Raw genomic sequence first — 23,029 nt, 5'->3', positions numbered from 1 at the left:
AGCCACTGTTTATAATGTCCATCAGCAGATGAATGGATAAGAAAGCTGTGGTACGTATACACAATGAAACATTACCCAGCCATTAAAAAGAATACATTTGAATCAGTTCTAATGAGGTGGATGAAACTGGAGCCTATTATACAGAGTGAAGTAAGCCAGAAAGAAAAACACCAATACAGTGTACTAACACATATATATATATATATATATATATATATATATATGAAATTTAGAAAGATAGTAATAATAACCCTATATGTGAGCCAGCAAAAGAGACACAGATGTATAGAACAGTCCTTTGGACTCTGTGGGAGAGGGCGAGGGTGGGATGATTTGGGAGAATGGCATTGAAACATGTATAATATCATATGTGAAACGGATCGCCAGTCTAGGTTTGATGAATGAGACAGGTTGCTCAGGACTGGTGCACTGGGATGACCCAGAGGGATAAGGTGGGGAGGGAGGTGGGAGGGGAGGTTCAGGATGGGGAACATATGTATACCCATGGCGGATTCATGTCAATGTATGGCAAAACCACTACAATATTGTAAAGTAATTAACCTCCAATTAAAATAAATACATTTATATTAAAAACAACAACAACAACAACAAAAGAAATGAAGGAAAGTGATTGAGAAAGGCAGGAGTATTTTAAAAATTTCCTCAATACCGTTTGTGTTCAGTGTATATCAAATCTTTCATTTTTAATAGGACCTTCCAAAAGAATTCTACAATGATAAGGCCATTAAGTATTAAGCCCAGTTTGAGTCCTGCAAATGGAGCAATATGTGCAAAATGTCCAAGGAGTTCACAACATGGCAACATTTTATAATTTCAGATGGTTATTTTTTTTTTTAAGTTCCCTTTGTGGTACAGCTGTTAGACAATCTTTTAATGGGCTACTTATTTTAGGCCCTTAATGTCTGAAGGGGATGACTTGACCATAATATTATCTTTGATACAGCAAATGAAAGTCTTTCAGTTGTATCCAACTCTTTGTGACCCCATGGATTATACAGTCCATGGAATTCTCCAGGCCAGAATACTGAAATGGGTAGCCATTCCCTTCTCCAGTGATACAGAAGTTATATCAATATTCTCTCATATATTGCCTATTTCAAGAGAACGTTGTAGTAAACAATAAAAATATTTTTTGAAAGGTAAAGGTTACAACTGGGCAATACTGAAATTTTATGTTTTATCTTCAAAGGTAAAGTAAAAGATTGAAAGAGAGTTCTTGAAGACACCTGGAAAATAGAATTGATGAATATTATTCTAGTGTCGAAGAATGAACTTAAAGCTTATCAGCTCTTTAAATTCACTGATGCAGCTCTCATTAGTGAATTAAAACCTAGGTTAATAAATCAGGTTTGCAATATTTGAGAACAGGGCTGGAGAATAGGTAGTATACTATTTGGCTTTGCTACTATTCTAATATGGCCCATATACCAACAGGGAGTTTTTAAGAAGGGTGATTTTTAAGTATTCTAGAAGAGACCAAGCTATAAATAAAAAGACTACTTGAATAATATGAAGCTAAGAATTTGTTTCTATTTACACCAAAAGTGGAATAAAATTGGGCTTGAAAACATACCAGGGGAGGTCTTGAAAAACAAATACTGCCATATTATAGCCTTACTGACTCTCAGTGGAAATGGAGTTCAGTAGATAATTTTTTAAATTTGATATTAGAGTAGGATTTCTCAACCTTAACAACATTGATATTTTGGCTTAATAATCCTATTGTATATAAATATACAATATATACATATATACACAACTATATATATATATATGTATGTATATACAGTATATAATGGCAATAATATATAAATAATAATATATATATATACTATATATATAATCCACAATAATCCTGTTTTGTGTGTATGTATGTGTATATATATGTGTGTGTGTGTGTGTGTGTGTGTGTATATATATATATATATATATATATATATATATATATATGAAGTTAAGTAGGCTTCCCTGGTAGCTCAACTGGTAAAGAATCCAGCTGCAATGCAGGAGACCTAAATTCAATTCTTGGGTCAGGAAGATACCCTGGAGAAGGGATAGGCCACCCATTCCAGTATTCTTGGGTTTCCCTGAAGGCTCAGACATTAAAGAATCTGCCTGCAATGTGTGAGAACCCGTTCGATCCCTGGGTTGGAAAGATCCCCTGGAGGAGGGCATGGCAACCAACTTCAGTATTCATGCCTGGAGAATCACCATGGACAGAGGAGCAAAACAGGCTGCAGTCCATGGGGTCTCAAAGAGTCTGAAATGACTGAGCAACTAAGCACAGCACAGCACACAGGAAGCTTAGTAGCATCTCTGGTGTATACCCAAAAGTAATATCAGCTTTCCCCCCAAGGTGTGACACCCAAAAATGCTTACAGACACTGCCAATTGTTCCTTGGGAGTAGGGAGCCAAAATCGAGAGATTATTACTTCTGTCAATAATGGATGGTGATTTGTCATTCAGTTTGACTGTTTGCAACCCCATGGACTGCAGCATGCCAGGATTCCCTATCCTTCACCTTCTCCCAGAGTTTGCTGAAATGCATGTCCATTGAGTCGGTGATGCCATCCAACCATCTCATCCTCTGTTGCCCCCTTCTCCTCCTGCCCTCAATCCATCCCAGCATCAGCGTCTTTTCCAATGAGTTGGCTCTTTGAATCAGGTGGCCAAAGAATTGGAGCTTCAGCTTCAGTATCAGTCCTTCCAATGAATATTCAGGGCTTATTTCTTTAGGATAACTTATTTGAACTCCTTGCTGTCTAAGGGACTCTCAAGAGTATTCTTCAGCACCACAGAAAGCATCATTTCTTCAGTGCTCAGCATTCTTTATGGTCCAACTGTCACATTTCTGGAGAAGGCAGTGGCACCCCCACTCCAGTACTGTTGCCTTGAAAATTCCATGGATGGAGGAGCCTGGTAGGCTGCAGTCCATGGGGTTGCTCAGAGTCAGACACGACTGAGCGACTTGACTTTCACTTTCCACTTTCATGCATTGGAGGAGGAAATGGCAACTCACTCCAGTGTTCTTGCCTGGAGAATCCCATGGATGGAGAAGCCTGGTAGGCTGCAGTCCATGGGGTCACACAGAGTCAGACACGACTGAAGCGACTTAGCAGCAGCAGCAGTCACATTTCTATGGGACTACTGGAAAAACCATAGCTTTGCTTAGATGGACCTTTGTCGGCAAAATGATGTCTCTGTGTTTAATACACTGTCTAGTTTTGTCATGGCTTTTCTTTCATGGAGGTAGTGTCTTTTAATTTCATGACTGCAGTCATTGTCCCCACTGATTGTGGAGCACAAGAAAGTAAAATCTGTCACTGTTCACAGTCTTTCACCATTTATTTGCCATGAAGTGATGGGGCTGGATGCCATGATCTTCATCTTTTGAATGTTGAATTTTAAGCCAGCTTTTTCACTCTCCTCTTTTATTTTCTTTAAGAGGCTCTTCAGTTCCTCTTTGCTTCCTGCCATTAGGATGGTTTCATCTGCATATCTGATGTTATTGATATTTCTCCCAGAAATCTTGATTCCAGCTTGTGCTTCATCCAGCCTGTCATTTTGCATGATGTACTCAGCATACAGGTTAAATAAGCTGGGTGACAATATACAGCCTTGAGACACTCCTTTCCCAAGATTAAATCAGTCTGTTGTTTTATGTTAGCTTCTGAATGTTGCTTTCTGACCTTCATACATGTTTCTCAGGAGGCAGGCAAGGTGTTCTGGTATTCCAATTTCTTTAAGAATTTTCCACAGTTGTGATCCACACAGTCACGGGGTTTAGGGTAGTCAATGAAGCAGAGGTACATATTTTTCTAGAATTTTCTTGCTTTTTCTATGATCCAATGGATGTTGGCAATTTGAACTCTGGTTCCTCTGCCTTTTCTAAAACCAGCTTGCACATCTGGAATTTCTTGGTTAGCATACTGCTGAAGTGTAGATTGAAGGATTTTAAGCCTTTTGTTGCTAACATTTGAAATGAGCACAACTGTGCATTAATTTGAACATTTTTTGCATTACCCTCCTTTGCGATTGGAATGAAAACTGACCTTTTCCAGTCCTGTGGCCACTGCTGAGTTTTCCAAATCTGCTGCCATATTGAGTGCAGCTCTTTAACAGCACCATCTTTTAGGATTTTAAATAGCTGAGCTAGAATTCCATAAGTTCCACTAGCTTTGTTCATAGTAATCTTTCCTAAGGCCCATTTGAGTTCACACTCCAGGATGTCTGCCTTTAGGTGTGTGATCACACCACCGTGCTTATTCAGATCATTAACACCTTTTTTTTGTACAATTCTTCTCTGTATTATTGTCAGCCCCTCTTAGTATCTTCTGCTTCTGTTAGGTCCATACCATTTCTGTCCTTTATTGTGCCCATCTTTGCATGAAATGTTCCCTTGGTATCTCAAATTTTCTTGAAGAGATCTTTAGTATTTCCTATTGTACTGTTTTCCTCTGTTTCTTTTCATTGATCACTTAGGAAGGCTTTCTTATCTCTCCTTGCTATTCTTTAGAACTCTGTGTTCAAATGGGTATATTTTTCCTTTCCTCCTTTACCTTTCAATTCTCTTCTTTTCTCATCCATTAGTAAGGCATCCTCAGACAATCATTTTGCCTTTTTGCATTTCTATTTCTTGGGGATGGCTTTGGTCACCACCTCCCATACAATGTTACCAACCTCCATCCATAGTTCTTCAGGCCCTCAGTCTATCAGATCTAACCCCTCAAATCTATTTGTCCCTTTCACTGTATAATCATAAGGGATTTGATTTGGGTCATACCTGAATGGTCTAGTTGTTTTCCCTACTTTCTTCAATTTTAGTATGAATTTTTCAATAAGGAGTTCATGATCTGAGCCACAGTCAGTTCCAAGTGTTTTGTGTGTGTGTGTGTGTGTGTGTGTGTGTGTGTGTGTGTGTGTTTTTGGTGCCTGTATACAGCTTCTCCATTTTCAGCTGCAAAGAATATGATCAATCTGATTTCAATATTGAGCATCTGGTGACATCCATATGTAGTCTCATCTCTTGTGTTGTTGGAAGAGTGTTTGCTATGACCAGTGCATTCTCTTGGCAAAACTCTGTTAGCCTACTCTGTTGGCCTTTGCCCTGCTTTATTTTGTACTCCAAGGCCAAACTTACCTGTTTCTCCAGGTATCTCTTGACTTCCTAATCCAACATCCTATGATGAAAAGGACATCTTTTTTGGTGTTAGTTCTACAAGGTCATGTAGGTCTTTATTGAACCATTCAACTTCATTTTTTTCCACATCAGTGATTGTGCATAGATTGAATTACTGTGATATTGAATGATTTGCCTTAGAAGCAAGCAGAGGTCATTCTGTCATTTTTGAGATTGAACCAAGTACTGCATTTCAGACTTTTGTTGACTATCAGGGCTACTCCATTTCTTCTAAGGGATTCTTGCTCACAGTAGAAGATATAATGGTCACCTGAATTAAATTTACCCATTCCTGATCATTTTAGTTCACTTATTCCTAAAATGTCAATGTTCACTCTTGCCATCTCCTATTTGACCACTTCCAATTTACCTTGATTCATGGACCTAACATTCCAGGTTCCTATGTAATATTGTCCTTTACAGCATCAGACTTTACTTTCACCATCAGACACATCCAGAACTGGTCATTGTTTGCACTTTGCCTCACCCTCTTTATTCTCTCTGGATCTATTTCTCCACTCTTCTCTAGTAGCATGCTGGATACTTACTGACCTGGGGAGTTCATCATTCAGTGTCATAACATTTTGCCTTTTCATGCTGTTCTCCAGGCAAGTATGCTGAGGTGGTTTGCCATTCCCTTCTCCACTGGGCTGCATTTTGTCACTGAACAGTAGAAATAGGTAGCAGCACTGATGTAAAAATTCCCATTCTTAAAGGTGTTTAATATAATAAAATTCTGTTTTAGCATAGTAAAAAATTTGTATTGCATATATTTTTTGACTTATAAATAACAAATCTGTATATAGACTCTCCTAATGACAAAATTACTTATTTACTCTAGTGCTTTCAAACTGGAGTTGTCATACGCTCATCCAGAGACAGGCAGAAAAACTGGTTTGTATTCTAGAGGAATATTTATGATGGAGATTTAAATTGTGGCTTTAGAGGGAGACAGACCTGGATTGAACTCTGTCACTAGAATGTCCTTGGGCAAATGTACTTATTTTTTTCTAAACTTCAGTTATATGGGTAGATGCAAGTAATTATTTCTACCAAGGGTAAATCACGAGCTAGCCACTGAACCTGAAGTTAGCTCAAATCTTAGATATGGATATTGATCCTGAGGCTACTTATATCTAGCCTTTTTTTTTTTTTTTTTTGCACATTAATTTTATTTGCAGTAGGTGTCATATAGTAATCTTTAGGAAATTCAGTACGTTGGATAACCATTGTTTAGGTCTTTTGTTTTTGTTCAGATGACCAGAGCATTTCCTATATTTTATTCACGTTTCTACCATAAGATTATCATCCACATGTGCCACCACTAGGTCTCAACAAAAACTCTTTAAAATTAGTAAGTCACTTATCCTAAGGTGGACATTCAGAAGATGTTTAAGTTTTATTTACATTTTTAAAACTAAATCAGTATTATTTTTATTTAAATTACAATAAATGCTATGTAGAATATTCAAACCTGCAATTAGTTCAGTTCAGTCGCTCAGTCGTGTCCAACTCTTTGCGACCCCATGGACTGCAGCATGACAGGCTTCCCTGAAATTTGCAATAAGCATATTTTGTTGGTTATTATAAATAGATAAGGAGAAAATGCCTATATTAACATTCATTTATGTAATTATTTTAAAACTGTAGCCTTGATCTCAATATGGAGCTTCCAAAAGGTCAGACAGGTACTGTTGGCACAAGTGTTACATCCACGAAACAGGTAAAAGTTAGTTTTTATCTTGATTTGTATGAACTTGATGAATGAATTAAAAATATGTATATGTATATACAAGTAAATATTTTCTCCTTTTATCTTTTATGTTCTCCTTTTATCTTTTACAGTCTCCTTTTTTTCTTTAATGATATGACATTATCATAAATTAGCAAGATATGATTAGCCTTTAACTCCTTGTGTGTTTGTATACTCAGTTGTGTCCAACTCTTTGCAACCCCATGGACTGTAGCTCATCAGGCTCTTCTGTCCATGGAATTTTCCAGGCAAGAATACTGGAGTGGGTTGCCATTTCTTGCTCCAGGGGATCTTCCTGACCCAGGGATCGAACCCATGTCTCCTGTGTCACCTGTATTGGCAGGCAGATTCTTTACCACTGTGCCACCAGGGAAGCCCCTTAAACCCCATAATGATTGCTGTTTTTCTATTTGCATGCATATTTAATTTAGAAATTGAATTCATTCTCCTTCATAGCCTTCTGCTCTATTAAGTTCTCCATTTTTTTTTATGAAAAGTTTAGAACAGTAAATTCTTAGTGTGTTTTTTAGTGAATTCTTGAGACAGTATTTTAAATATTACTTAAATATGAGCTATTTAAAATATTAGTGATTTATGCTTTTCACAGCCCTGTGACTTTTAATATTTGCTTTTTTCAGGATGAATTATCACAGACTTGCTCATCTATGTGATCAAGTGTAATATAAATAAATGGTGCTTTTTATTTATTTCACTTGCTTATGAAATATTTTGCATATACATATGGAAAAGGCAATAGCACCCCACTCCAGTACTCTTGCCTGGAAAATCCCATGGACGGAGGAGCCTGGTGGGCTGCTGTCTATGGGGTCACACAGAGTCGGACACGACTGAGGGACTTCACTTTCACTTTTCACTTTCATGCATTGGAGGAGGAAATGGCAACCCACTCCAGTGTTCTTGCCTGGAGAATCCCAGGGACGGGGGAGCCTGGTGGGCTGCCTTCTATGGGGTTGCACAGAGTCGGACATGACTGAAGTGACTTAGCAGCACATTATTTATATATATATATATATATATATATATATATATATAGAGAGAGAGAGAGAGAGAGAGAGAGAGAGAGAGAGAGAGATAAGTTTCACTCCAATTACACTACGAATGCCATCTATTACATTACAGAACACTTAATCACTATTTGTGTATAATGCTTTCTTTTGCCTTATACTTTCCAGTACTTTAAGAAAGCCCAAGAGTGTTTCCCCATTGACAGGCTCTACAGTTTTGAGTATGTTGAAAAGCATGATACATTTTTTTTGTATGTATTTTTGAGTGAGCTAGCATTAATTTGTCATACTGGGTAGGCCAAAAACTTCATTTGGGTTTTTTCACAAGATGTTATAGAAACTTTCTGGCCAATCCAGTATATGAAACATCTGTTTCAAAATTTACATTTAATAAATCTAGCACCAAAGTACTACAGAATAAAGTACTTTATACAGAATAAAACAGTCTTATGGACTCTGTGAGAGAGGGAGAGGGTGGGAAGATTTGGGAGAATGGCATTGAAACATGTAAAATATCATGTATGAAACGAGTTGCCAGTCCAGGTTCAATGCACGATACTGGATGCTTGGGGCTAGTGCACTGGGATGATCCAGAGGGATGGAATGGGGAGGGAGGAGGGAGGAGGGTTCAGGATGGGGAACACATGTATACCTGTGGCGGATTCATTTTGATATTTGGCAAAACTAATACAATTATGTAAAGTTTAAAAATAAAATAAAATTAAAAAAAAAGAATAAAAGTTTTGGTTTCTTTTTAATTCAAAGTAGTTTTAAATCTGTCTCCACTCACATGTGATACATAAAAGCAAAACAGGGAAAACATGCTTACATAATATGTTTACATAACCAAAAACACTTCATTTAGTGTTATAAAAAGCACAGTGCTATATTTTTGTGTTTTATGTTTGTGTTTGTTTTTGCTATTCAAGCAGAAATTCAGTTGACTTCTAATCTGTGTTCATCATTTTTAAATTTAGATTACTATACGAATTTTTACCTAATAATTTAATGACTATTAATTGAATTCCTTAAAACAAAGAACTGTTCATTGATTAAAAAAAAAAAAAAACCTGCAAAATTAATCGAAGAAATTAAAAGTTGTTCTAAAATTTTTGATTTTGGTAAATATTAAATTCACACTTTCTTGCTTCCAAGTGAAACTGAAACACATTTTTAATGATTCTACAGTTTGCAATCAACCTTTGGTTGTATTTTTAAAACAGATTAATTCACATGGCCTTAGTATCATTTACATTTCTCACAGAATTGTTGATTGGTGTTTTAAATTCTTGGTCTCTGCTTTTAAATCTACTGAAAACAACAACAACAAAAAAAGAAAATAGCAAAAAATATTGAACAAACTCAAGTTACAACTCTAGCTGATCTTTGAACAACACAGAAGTTTTGGGTTTCAAGCCTTCTATGCAACTGAAAATCCACATGTAACTTTATGGGTTCAGTTCAGTTCAGTTGCTCAGTCATGTCCGACTCTTTGTGACCCCATGAACCACAGCACGCCAGGCCTCCCTGTCCATCACCAACTCCCAGACTTCACCCAAACCCATGTCCATTGAGTCGGTGATGTGATCCAACCATCTCATCCTCTCTCGTCCCGTTCTCTATCTGCCCTCAATCTTTCCCAGAATCAGGGTCTTTTCAAATGAGTCAGCTCTTCTCATCAGGTGGCCAAAGTACTGGAGTTTCAACTTCAATATCAGTCCTTCCAAAGAACACCCAGGACTGATCTCCTTTAGGATTAACTGGTTGGATCTCCTTGCAGTCCAAGGGACTCTCAAGAGACTTCTCCAACACCACAGTTCAAAAGAAATCAATTTTTCGGTGCTCAGCTTTCTTTATAGTTAACTCTCACATCCATACATGACCACTCTAAAAACCATAGCCTTGACTAGATGGACCTTTGTTGACAAAGTAATGTCTCTGCTTTTCAATATGCTGTCTAGATTGGTCATAACTTTCTTTCAAGGAGTAAGCATCTTTTAATTTAATGACTGCAATCACCATCTGCAGTGATTTTGGATCCCAGAAAAATAAAGTCAGCCACTGTTTCCTCTGTTTCCCCATTAATTCGCCATGAAGTGATGGGACCGGATGCCATGATTTTCATTTTCTGAATGTTGAGCATTAAGCCAAAATTTTCACTCTCCTCTTTCACTTTCATCAAGAGGCTTTTTAGTTCTTCTTCACTTTCTGCCATAAGTGTGGTGTCATCTGCATATCTGAGGTTATTAATATTTCTCCCAGCAACTTGATTCCAGCCTGTACTTCCTCCAGCCCAGCGTTTCTCATGATGTACTCTGCATAGAAGTTAAATAAGCAGGGTGACAATATACAGCCTTGACGTACTCCTTTTCCTATTTGGAACCAGTCTGTTCTTCCCATGTCCAGGTCTAACTGTTGCTTCCTGACCTGCATACAGGTTTTTCCAAAAGGCAGGTCAGGTGGTCTGGTATTCCCATCTCTTTCAGAAGTTTCCACAGTTTATTGTGATCTACACAGTCAAAGGCTTTGACATAATCAATAAAGCAGAAATAGATGTTTTTCTGGAACTCTCTTGCTTTTTCCATGATCCAGTGGATGTTGGAAATTTGATCTGGTTCCTCTGCCTTTTCTAAAACCAGCTTGAACATCTGGAAGTTAATGGTTCATGTATTGCTGAAGACTGGCTTGCAGAATTTTAAGCATCGCTTTACTAGCGTGTGAGATGAGTGCAATTGTGTGGTAGTTTGAGCAATCTTTGGCACTGCCTTTCTTCAGTATTGGAATGAAAACTGACCTTTTCCAGTCCTGTGGCCACTGCTGAGTATTCCAAATTTGCTGACATATTAAGTGCAGCACTTTCACAGCATCATCTTTCAGGATTTGAAATAGCTCCACTGGAATTCCATCATCTCCACTAGCTTTGTTCGTAGTGATGTTTCCTAAGGCCCACTTGACTTCACATTCCAGGATGTCTGGTTCTAAGTGAGTGATCACACCATCGTGATTATCTGGGTTATGAAGCTCTTTTTTGTACAGTTCTTCTGTGTATTCTTGCCATCTCTTCTTAATATCTTCTGCTTCTGTTAGGTCCCTACAATTTCTGTCCTTTATTGATCCCATTTTTGCATGAAATGTTCCCTTGGTATCTCTAATTTCCTTGAAGAGATCTCTAGTATTTCCCATTCTATTGTTTTCCTCTATTTCTTTACATTGATTGCTGAGGAAGGCTTTCTTATCTTTCCTTGCTATTCTTTGGAACTCTGCATTCAAATGGGCATGTATTTCCTTTTCTCCTTTGCTTTTCATGTCCCTTCTTTTCACGTCTGTTTGTAAAGCCTCCTCAGACAGCCATTTTGCTTTTTTGCATTTCTTTTTCTTGGGGATGGTCTTGATTCCTGTCAATGTCAATGTCACGAACCTCCATCCATAGTTCATCATGCACTCTATCAGATCTAGTCCCTTAAATCTATGTCTCACTTCCACTGTATAATATAAAGCATTTGATGGTGGCAGCACAGAAGCATGGCAGCTGCAATGGCGGCACAGAAGCGCAGCCAAGAAGAGTTACCCCACGTCCAAAGTTAGGGGCGGTGGCTGAGAGGAGCTACCATACATCCAAGGTAAGGAGCAGTGGCTGTGCTTTGCTGGAGTAGCCCTGAAGACATACCCCATATCCAAGATAAGATAAACCCAAGTACGACTGCAGACAGTGAGACAGTGCATCAGAGGAAAGACAGACTGAAACCACAATCACAGACAACTAGCCAGTCTAATCACATGGGCCACAGCCTTGTCTAACTCAATGAAACTAAGCCATGCCATTTGGGGCCACCCAAGATGGACGGGTCATGGTGGAGAGGTCTGACAGAATGTGGTCCACTGGAGAAGGGAATGGCAAACCACTTCAGTATTCTTGCCTTGAGAACCCCATGAACAACATGAAAAGGCAAAATGATAGGACACTGAAAGATGAACTCCCCAGGTCGGTAGGTGCCCAATATGTTACTGGAGATCAGTGGAGAAATAATTCCAGAAAGAATGAAGATATGGAGCCAAAGCAAAAACAACACCCAGTTGTGGATGGGACTGGTGATAGAAGCAAGGTTTGATGCTGTAAAGAGCAATATTGCATAGGAACCTGGAATGTTAGGTCTATGAATCAAGGCAAATTGGAAGTGGTCAAACAGGAGATGACAAGAGTGAACATCGACATTCTAGGAATCAGCAAACTAAGATGGACTGGAATGGGTGAATTTAACTCAGATGACCATTATATCTACTACTGTGGGCAGGAATCCCTTAGAAGAAATGGAGTAGCCATCAAAGTCAACAAAAGAGTTCAAAATGCAGTACTTGGATGCAATCTCAAAAATGACAGAATGATCTCTGTTCATTTCCAAGGCAAACCATTCAATATCACAGTAATCCAAGTCTATGCCCCAACCAGTAACACTGAAGAAGCGGAAGTTGAACGGTTCTATGAAGACCTACAAGACCTTTTAGAACTAAAACCCAAAAAAGATGTCCTTTGCATTATAGGGGACTGGAATGCAAAAGTAGAAAGTCAAGAAACACCTGGAGTAACAGGCAAATTTGGCCTTGGAGTACAGAATGAAGCAGGGCAAAGGCTAATAGAGTTCTGGCAAAAGAATGCACTGATTATAGCAAACACCCTCTTCGAACAACACAAGAGAAGACTCTACACATGGACATCACCAGATGGTCGACACCAAAATCAGATTGATTATATTCTTTGCAGCCAAAGATGGAGAAGCTTTACACAGTAAACAAAAACAAGACCAGGAGCTGACTATGGCTTGGGTCATGAACTCCGTATTCCCAAATTCAGACTGGAATTGAAGAAAGTAGGGAAAACCACTAGACCATTCAGGTATGACCTAAATAAAATACCAGCATCAGGGTCTTTTCAAATCAGTCAGTTCTTTTCATCAGGTGGCCACATTGGATCTTTAGCTTTGGTATCAGTCCTTCCAACGAATATTCAGGACTAATTTTCTTTAGGATTGACTGGTTGGATCTCTTTGCAGTCCAAGTTACTCTCAAGAGTCTTCTCCAACACCACAGTTCAAACTTTATGGGTGACCCTCTGTATTTGCAGTTCCACATTCACATATTCAACCAAATGGATTGTATATTACTGCAATATTTATTGAAAAATATCTCTATAATTGTACCCACACAGTTCAAAACTGTGTTGTTCAGAGGTCAACAGTACTGTAAGTCTTGGTTGAATGTGTTCATTGTTTTGTCTTAAACAACTCGTGTAACTGGAAGAAATGAAGTGGAAAATAAACACATTAGAATAAAATGTTTTGCCCAGCCATGCAAATAACTTTTAGCCCAGTGGAGTTTAGGATCATAACATGGGGTGGGAAGACATCAGTGTCATAAGTCTGTAAAGAAGACTCCACTCTGGAAGGCCATCTGTACTACTTGTCTTGACAGTGTATTTAAAAGCAAAGATATCATTTTGCCAACAAAGGTCCGTATTGTCAAAGCTATGGTTTTTTCCAGTAGTCATGTATGGATGTGAAAGTTGGACCACAAAGAAGGCTGAGCACCAAAGAATTGATGTCTCCAATTGTGGTGCTGAAGAAGAATCTTGAGGGTCCCTTGAACAGCAAGGAGATCAAACCAGCCAATCCTAAAGGAAATCAACCCTGAATATTCATTGGAAGGATTGATGCTGAAGCTGAAGCTCCAACACTTTGACCTCCTGATGTGAACATCTAACTCATTGGAAAAGACTCTGATGCTGGGAAAGATTGAAGGCAAAAGGAGAAGAGGGTGGCAGAGGATGAGATGGATATGGATTTGAGAAAACTCTGGGAGATAGTGAAGGACAGAGAAGCCTGGTGTGCTACACTCCATGGGGTCTCAAAGAGTAAGACATGACTTAGGGACTGAACAACAACAACAGTATGTTTAACTTTTGCTTTATTAAAATAACTGAAATCATTGGGAGAAAAAGATGAACAATTTTGGAATATATTGCACAGTGATTTTTTTTTAAATTTCCATAAAAGGATTTGAGTTTGAAGTAATAATAATTATATAGAATTTTGTTAATTCTTTAGATTAAATCATTAAGCCGTCCTGAGGTTAAATGAAATATATAATGGAGGATAATTTTCCAAATAAAGAGAAGAAAAGAAAAATTTTCAATTACCAAAATCTATAGAGATTTACTAGCTCAATATGCCTTTTTGAGGCCCTCCAGGTGGAATTGCCTATTTACTGCAGAAAGAAAATTGAATTCAAAGTCAAATTTATGATTCCCATTTGTGTTACACCCTTTGTAAGCTTCATAAAGAGGAGGCATTATTAGCTCAGGTGAAGACAGCAACACCACTCCACGTGTAAAGGACTTGAAATTATCTTGCTTCTTTTTAACTGGACAAGAAGGCCTGGACCCTATGGAAAAGCCTTCCTATTGCTATAAATCTCCAAGTAGAACCATATCTGAGACACCACAATTCTTCTTTTGTGGTGTGATAGGTTAAAGATTAAGGTTCAAAATGGCAACACTCAATGAAATAGGAAAATTTCACAGCAAATAACTTTTTTTCAGCACTGACTCTGCAAAAGGGTCAAACCTGTCCTCACTTATACTGCACAGACAGATGTTTGATGATGCAAAATATTTAGAGATTTTGTTTTTGAGGGGAGGGAGATGATAACCAATATATATTAATTTCCAGGTATATAACTATTATCATTTTACTGTTACTTCTTTTAATCCCCTAAACATCCTCATGAGGTGAATGTAATCCAATTTTACAGATAAGAAAACAAATTTAGTTCTTATCCGAAGTAATGAGATAGTAATTACTATATTTTGAACATTTGCTATTATAAATGTTTGTGTGACAAGTTTTAATCGTCACTTCCATTTTATGGATGAAGAAATTAGTAAGTGGCAGATCTGGAATTGATACCAAAATATTTAAAGTCTTTTAGTTTGCAAGGAACTGATAGCTTATGGTAAACAGTGCCGGATTCGTGATCTCTGAAGAAGAGAATTTAGCTTCTGGAACAGAGATGAGACTTCAGACACTCGGAGCTTCCTGTGGCGAAGTTTTATTACAGTGAAAAAGGGATAGAGAAAGCTTCTGAAATAGACATCAGAAGAGGGTAGAGAGTGCCCCTCTCACTAGTCTTATCAAGTCCTTATATGCTTTTACAATTGGTTGCTAACAATAGAAAGGTCTTATCAGACCCACTCCTACAACATACATCTTACAATAACAAGATTAGTCAGAAGGTTCCTATTAAGAAGGAGAAACATGTCCTCAAACAAGATACATTGTATTTATATAATAATTTGTACAGAGCTTAAGAAAAATACCCTGGAGCAAGATGACTTATTTTGTTGTGTAATCATTAGTCCTGGTCTTGAAAAAGTTTAGTCTTAAGCAAAATAGATTGTTACTACAACAACTCAGAGTTTAAGAAAAAAAAAAATGTGGTATGTAACTAAGGCAAAGAAATGTCGGAAAAAAAAAAAAAAAAAAAAAAACAACTCAAAACGTTGTCCCTTTATCTTCCTCAAGGGCCTCAGACCCATTTCTCTTCCTCAAAGACCTCAGACTCCTTATAAACCTACCTAAGAATGAACTCTCTCAGAATCTAGATGAGCTTAGATCATGACTGCTAAAGAGGATTTATTTTAAAAATATGTAGAGAGATAGAGGTCAGTACATGATTTTAATGACCATGAACCAGGCCTCATAGATAACTGGACATAGATAACATCTTATCTTGAATATAACATAGATAACATCTTCAAGATAGCTCTAGCAATTTAACAAGAAAGATGGATTATCAATGCCTCTAATAAAAGTTCCCCTCAGAACTGTTTTGTTTCTCCTCCCCCTAATGATGATCACCATTATCAGCTTACTCAGTGTGTTTCTACTGCTTCAGTCACCATCCATTATTGCCATAACCAACCTTCTTTATATTTTCCATGTCCCTAATCCTCCTCCTAGACTTCCATGGTGGCTCAGGGGTAAACAATTAGCCTGCTAATTCAGGAGATGCCATTTGATCATGGGGTTGAAAGATCCCCTGGAAAAGGAAATAGCAACCACCTCCAGTATTCTTGCCTGGGAAATTGCATGGACAGAGGAGCCAGCTACAGTCCTTGGGGTCACAAAGAGTCGGACACGACTTAGTGACTAGAAAACAACAAATCCTCCTCCATCACTACCAAATTTAAGAGAAGATATGATGGACTCAGACAGTTATCATTTCACTAGGCACCCTAACAAATGAAGTTCTCATGCAAATTAAGAATCCCTTTATATGCTGCTGAATGGAATGGTCACCAAAGGATAAGGAAGTCCTGAGAAACATACAGTGAGAATTTTGTTATTCAGTTGCTCAGTAGTGTCCGACTCTTTGTCACCCCATGGACAGCAGTATGACAGGCTTCCCTGTCCTTCACCATCTCCCAGAGCTTGCTCAAAATCATGTCCATTGAGTTGGTGATGTCATCCAACCATATCAAGCTCTGTCACCCCTTTTCCACCAGCATGCAAAATTTCCCAGCATCAGGGTCTTTGCTAATGAGTTGGCTCTTCACATCAGTTGGCCAAATATTGGAGCTTCAGCCTCAGCATCTGTCCCTCCATTGAATATTCAGGATTGATTTCCTTTAGGGTTTACTGGCTTGATCTGCAGTCCAAGGAACACTCACAAGTCTTCTACAGTACCACAGTTCAAAGTATCAACTCTTCGGTGCTCAGCCTTCTTATGGTCCAACTCTCACATCCATAAATGACTACTGGAAAAATCATAGTTTTGACTATATGGACATTTGTTGGCAAAGTAATGACTATGTTTTTTAATATGCTGCCTAGTTTTGCCATATTTTTTTCATCCAAGGAGCAAGTGTCTTTTAATTTCATGGCTGCAGTCACCATCTTCAGTGATTTTGGAGCCCAAGAAAATAAAATTTGTCACTGTTTCCATTGTTTCCCCATCTATGTGCCATAAAGTGATGTAACCAGATGCCATGATCTTAGTTTTTTGAATGTTGAATTTTAAGGCAGCTTTTTCACTCTCCTCTTTCACCTTCATCAAGAGTCTCTTTAATTCCCCTTACTTTCTGTCATAAGGGTGGTATCACCTGCATATTTGACGTTATTGATATTTCTCACAGCAATCTTGATTTCAGTTTGTGCTTCATCCAGGTGGGCATTTCTCATGATGTATTTTGCATATAAATTAAATAAGCGAGGAGACAATATACAGCCTTGATGTACTCCTTTCCCAATTTTAAACCAGTCCTTTGTTCCATATTAGGTTCTAACTGTTGCTTCTTGATTTGCATACAGGTTTCTCAGGAGGCTGGTCAGGTGGTCTGGTATTCCCATCTCTTTAAGAATTTTTGACAGTTTGTTGTGATCCACACAGTCAAAGGCTTTGCATAGTCAATGAAGCAGAAGTAGATGTATTTCTGGAATTCTCTTGCTTTTTCTATGAGAGAACAGATATTGGCAATTTGATCTCTGGTTCTCTGCCTTTTCTAAATTCAGCTTGAATATCTATAAGTTCTCTGTTCATGCACTGTTAAGGCCTGGCTTGGAGAACTTTGAGCATTGCTTTGCTAGCATGTGAGATAAGTGCAATTATGCAGTAGTTTGAATATTCTTTTCATTGCCTTCCTTTGGGATTTGAATGAAAACTGACTTTTTCCAGTCCTGTGGTCACTGCTGAGTTTTCCAAGTCTGCTGGCATATCAAATGCAGCACTTTCACATCTACATCTTTTAGGATTTGAAATAGCTCAGATGGGATTCCATAACCTCCACTAGCTTTGTTTGTATTGATACATCTTAAGGCTCACTTGTCTTCATACTCTAGGATGTTTGGCTCTAGGTGAGTGATCACACCGTAGTGGTTATCTTGGTCATTAAAACCCTTTTTTGTATAGTTCTTCTGTGCATTCTTGTCACCTCTTCTTAATATCTTCTGCTTCTGTTAGGTCCACACCATTTCTGTCCTTTATTGTGCCCATCTTCCCATGAATTGTTCACTTGATATGTCTAATTTTCCTGAAGAGATCTCTAGTCTTTCACATTCTATTGTTGTCCTCTATTTCTTTACAATGATCACTTAAGAAGGCTTTTTTATCTCTCCTTGCTGTTCTTTGGAACTCTGCATTCATAGGGATATATCTTTCCTTTCCTCCTTTTCCTTCTCTTCTTTCCTCAGCTATTTGTAAGGCTTCCTCAGAGAACCATTTTGCCTTTTACATTTCTGTTTCTTGGGGATGGTTTTGATCACTGTCTCCTGTACAATGTTATAAATCTCTGTCCATAGTTGTTCAGGCCCTCAGTCTGTCAGATCTAATCCCTTGAATCTATTCATCACCTCCACTGTGTAATCATAAGGGATTTGATTCAGGTCATACCTGAATGGCCTAGTGGTTTTGCCTATTTTCTTCAATTTAAATATGAATATGGTAATAAGGAGTTCATGATCTGAGCCACAGTCAGTTTCCAGCCTTTTTTTTTTTTTTTTTTTTTTTTTGCTGACTATATAGAGCTTCTCCATATTTGTCTATAAAGAACATAAACAATCTCATTTTGGTATTAACCATTTGTTGATGTCCATGTGTAGAGTCTTTTGTTGTTGGAAGAAGGTTTTTTGCTGTGACCATTGTATTTTCTTGGCAAAACTTTTACCTTTTTCCCTGTTTAATTTTTTACTCCAAGGCCATCATTTCCTGTTATTCCAGGTATCTCTTGATTTCCTACTGTTGCATTCCAGTCCCCTATGATGAAAAGGACTATTTTTTTTTTTTTTTGGTGTTAGTTCTAGAAGGTCTTAGAGGTCTTCATAGAGCCTTTCAACTTTACCTTCTTTGGCATTATTGGTTGGGGCATAGACTTGGGTTACTTTGGTATTGAATGGTTTGCTTTGGAAATGAACAGAGATCATTCTGTTGTTTTTGAGATTGCACCCAAGTAATGCATTTTGGATTCTTTTGTTGATTATGAGTTCTACTCCATTTCTTCTAAGAGATTCTTGCCCATAGTAGTAGATATAATGATTATATGCATAAAATTTATCCATTCCGGTCCATTTTAGCTTGCTGATTTTTAAAATGTCAATATTCATTCTTGCCATCCCCTGTTTGATCACTTCCAATTTACCTTGATTCATGGACCTAACACTCTGTGTTCCTATACAGCATCTGATTTTACTTTCACCATCAGACACATCCAGAACTCGTCATTGTTTCCACTTTGGCTCATCCTCTTCAGTCCTTTTGGAGCTATTTCTCCACTCTTCTCCAGTAGCATATTTGGCACCTACCGATCTGGGAAATTCATCTTTCAGTGTCATATCTTTTTGCCTTTTCATACTGTTCATGGGGCTTTTAAGACAAGAATGATGAAATGAGAATGGGAAGCACTTTAAATGCCCTATCCTGTACAATGATCCTTAAACTCATTTATAGATATACCATGTATATCATGTAACTATCTTTTTTTATTATTATTATAGTGTACTAACATTTTTATGTCACTGTGTCCTTAAACCTTTTGCATTACCTTGATAGTAGAGTGCTAAAATCTCAGGTCAGACCCAGAAGGCATACGTTTGTCTCCAGTTTCCTGCCTTTCATTTTAACACCTATTGCCCTACTTTCAGAACACTTCCTCTCATCATGTGTCAGAGACCATTACTTTCCTGAGAAGGGATTAATATTTTAAGTACTTACTGTTTACCAGGCATGTCACACATATCTTTTGATTCTCACAACAGTCCCATAAAATGAGATGTTAATTCCCACTTTACAATAGGCTGGACCTGAGGTTCAGACAGGTAAAGTAATTTAGTAGGAGCTTCAGAGCTGGAACTAGAGAGCCCAGATTTAGCCCCATATATGAATCCAAAGTTTACACTCTACTAAATTGTCTCTGAAAAAAGGCATCAGCCAAACTCACTCATGAAGACTTTGGGAAATATCCTTCAAGAGATTTTGGATTTTAGGTAATAATAACAGCTGCCATTAAAAACAAACAAACAAATAAAAAACTTTATAAGTTCTAAGAAATGTACTAAGCACTTAAGAGTGTTATCTCTTGTGGGAGGGAGATGCAAGAGGGATGGTACATAGGTATACTTATGGCTCATTCATGTTGATATTTGGCAGAAACCAGCTGGCAACCCACTCCAGTATTCTTGCCTGGAAAATCCCATGGACGGAGGAGCCTGGTAGGCTACAGTCCATGGGGTCGTGAAGAGTCGGACACAACTGAGCGACTTCACTTTCACTTTTATGTATTGGAGAAGGAAATGGCAACCCACTCCAGCATTCTTGCCTGGAGAATCCCAGGGATGGCGGAGCCTGGTGGGCTGCCGTCTATGGGGTCGCACAGAGTCGGACACGACTGAAGCGACTTAGCAGCAGCAGCAGCAGCATAATATTGTAAGGCAATCATCCTTCAATTAAAAATAAATTAAAATTTTAAAAACAGAGTGGAAAAATAATATTATCCTTGAATCATCATAACAACCCTTCGAGGGAGGTACTATTCTTTACTCTTTCTTAAGATGAGGAAACTGAACTTTAGAGAAATTAAGCAACTTTGTAAATAGCTGAGTTCCAATTAGAAACTTAACTGTTAATCACTGCTTTCCATTTTAAGACTTGCTAAGTTGCCTCAGTCATGTCTGACTCTTTGTGACCCTATGGACTGTAGCCTGCCAGGCTCCTCTGTCCATGCGATCTTCCAGGCAAGAACACTTGAGTGGCTTGCCATTTCCTTCTCCTTTACAGACTTAGGAAGAGGGAAATGCTTAACACAAGTACTGCCAATTGAATTTGTGGTATGATTTCAAGGCTAACAAGAAGATATTTTTAAGTGGGAGACATAATCAATCTATTTTTAAAGGTATCACTGTCTGAATTATCCCTCCTCTTACTTAGGTGGAGATAAACATTTTAGAAACAGGTTCTCTGTTACAGGCTTCCCAGGTGGCTCAGTGGTAAAATAATATGTCTGCCAATACAGAAGATGCTAGTTCAATCCCTGGGTGGAGAAGATCCCCTAGAGGAGGAAACAGCAACCCACTCCAGTATTCTTGCCTTGAGAATCCTAGGGACTGAGGAGCCTGGTAGGCTACAGTCCATGGGATCGCAGAGAATCAGGAGTGACTGAGCACACATGCACTTGTTCTCTGTTACTCACTTGCCCAGTCTCATTCCCTAAATTAGCCTCTGTTTCAACAGTGGAACTACTCTTGATGCCCACCTTATGCAGATATGATCATCTATTCTTTGCAGCACTTTGTTTTTTTCACCTGGAGCAATTTGTGCTAAATAACCATGGAAACTGACCAGCTAGGAGTCACTGCTTTTCTGACGATGGTAGGCTATAAGGGCCTTTGAGGTTGAACACAGAGTTTTGTTTTCTTATGTTTTGTATAAACAGTCTTTACTCAGTTAATTCAGTACTAGGACATGGAGGATGAGGGCTGTAGATACCAGGGCAATACAGCAGGGCTCTCCTATAAATGAGCTGCTTCTTTTACCCAGTGGATGATTCAAAGAGAAGTGATTCTGGATCATTTCAACTCCAAGAATAACAGCAAATTAATTTGCTGTTAATTGAGAAATCATTTCATACTTACTGCCTGGAGTTGTGAACCAGTGTGGGCCATTGTTTCACTGCCCTGGAATGTCTTTAGAACTTGTGAGTCTTCCACTGAAAGCAGCTCACTGGGAGAAGGCAACAGTGAGCCACCCAGGGTTCTCCATATGGCCTCTCTCCAGAGTACAGGCCCCTACAAAGGGTCACTATTTCCTCTATGGCCCTCAGGCTATCCTTTCTGGACAGGAAGGGAGGCTGTGTTGGCAGCCTTCTTCACCTAAGGTTTCTTTCCTCCCTATGAATACCCAGAAAACTGTGCTATCTATGAATGTCTGGACCTCTTACCCCTTCAAGGAACAGATGGGGACTTTGAGGCCCAGAGGACATGCTTGGTAAATGTTCTGTAAAGTAATTATCAAGTCAGTGGGCATACTTGGGTAATTTTTAAAAGCTCTAAATGATTTCAAAGTCAGATTCTCTGGGAAATCCAAGTATCTTCGCCAGATCCCCAGGTTGGGGAGTCTGATGTGGGGCCTAGAAACTTCACAACTGTGTGAGAACTTCTTTGGTATTATTGTTCTCCAGTTTGTAGGTCATGCACCTGGCAGTATGGGATATGATTTTAATGTGATTGCACCCCTCCTACCATCTCATCATGACTTTTCCTTTGTCCTTGAATGTGGGTTGTTCAGCAGCTAGTTATGATTTTGGTGTTCTTGCAGAAGAAGATGAGCACACGTCTTTCTTCTCTGCTATCTTGGAATCACTGAATCTGACTTTGAAGGTCAGCAGGATTTGATTACAGAACTCCCAAGGACTGAGGGAAACAGAAGCTCTTGGAGGGCACAAACAAAACCTTGTGTGCAACAGGATCCAGGAGGAAGGAGCAGAGACCCCACAGGAGACAGAGCCAGACCTGCTTGTGAGTGTTTGAGTGTCTCCTGTGGAGGCATGGGATGACAGTGGCCCATCTCAGGGACAGGGGCACTGGCAGAAGCAGTCCTGGGAGGCATGTGTTGCCATAAATCCTTTTGGAGGTCACCTTTAGCCCTACCATAGAGCCTGCAGACTCCAGGACTGGGCTGCCTCAGGCCAAACTACAGGAAGGGAGAAGGGACCCACTCATCAGCAGACAACTGGATTGAGGATTAATGAGAATGACACTGCCCACCAACAAGACACAGGTTTCCAGAGTCAGTCCCTCCCATCAGAAAGCTTGAACAAGCTTCTTATCCTCACTCATCAGGGTACAGAAAGAAAAAGCAAGATCTAAAATCCTACAGCCTCCAGAATGAAAGTCATAATACAGAAAGCTAACCAAGGTGATAACATGGGTCATAGATGACAGCCTTGTATAACTCAGTGAAACTATGAACCATGCCATGCAAGGCCACTCAAGATGGATGGGTCATAGTGG

At 38.7% G+C, this 23,029-nt stretch overlaps 1 pseudogene; it reads left to right on the top strand.

The window, feature by feature from the left end:
* LOC102406562 overlaps window positions 1-15,650 on the top strand; it is a 31,951-nt pseudogene extending 16,301 nt beyond the window's left edge.
* The last annotated feature ends 7,379 nt before the right edge of the window (window positions 15,651-23,029 follow it).

The sequence above is a fragment of the Bubalus bubalis genome, chromosome X (assembly GCF_019923935.1).
Source record: "Bubalus bubalis isolate 160015118507 breed Murrah chromosome X, NDDB_SH_1, whole genome shotgun sequence".
Lineage (NCBI taxonomy): Eukaryota > Metazoa > Chordata > Mammalia > Artiodactyla > Bovidae > Bubalus > Bubalus bubalis.
Note: the sequence above shows the minus strand (reverse complement) of the source record. Positions and strands in the feature narration are given on the sequence as shown.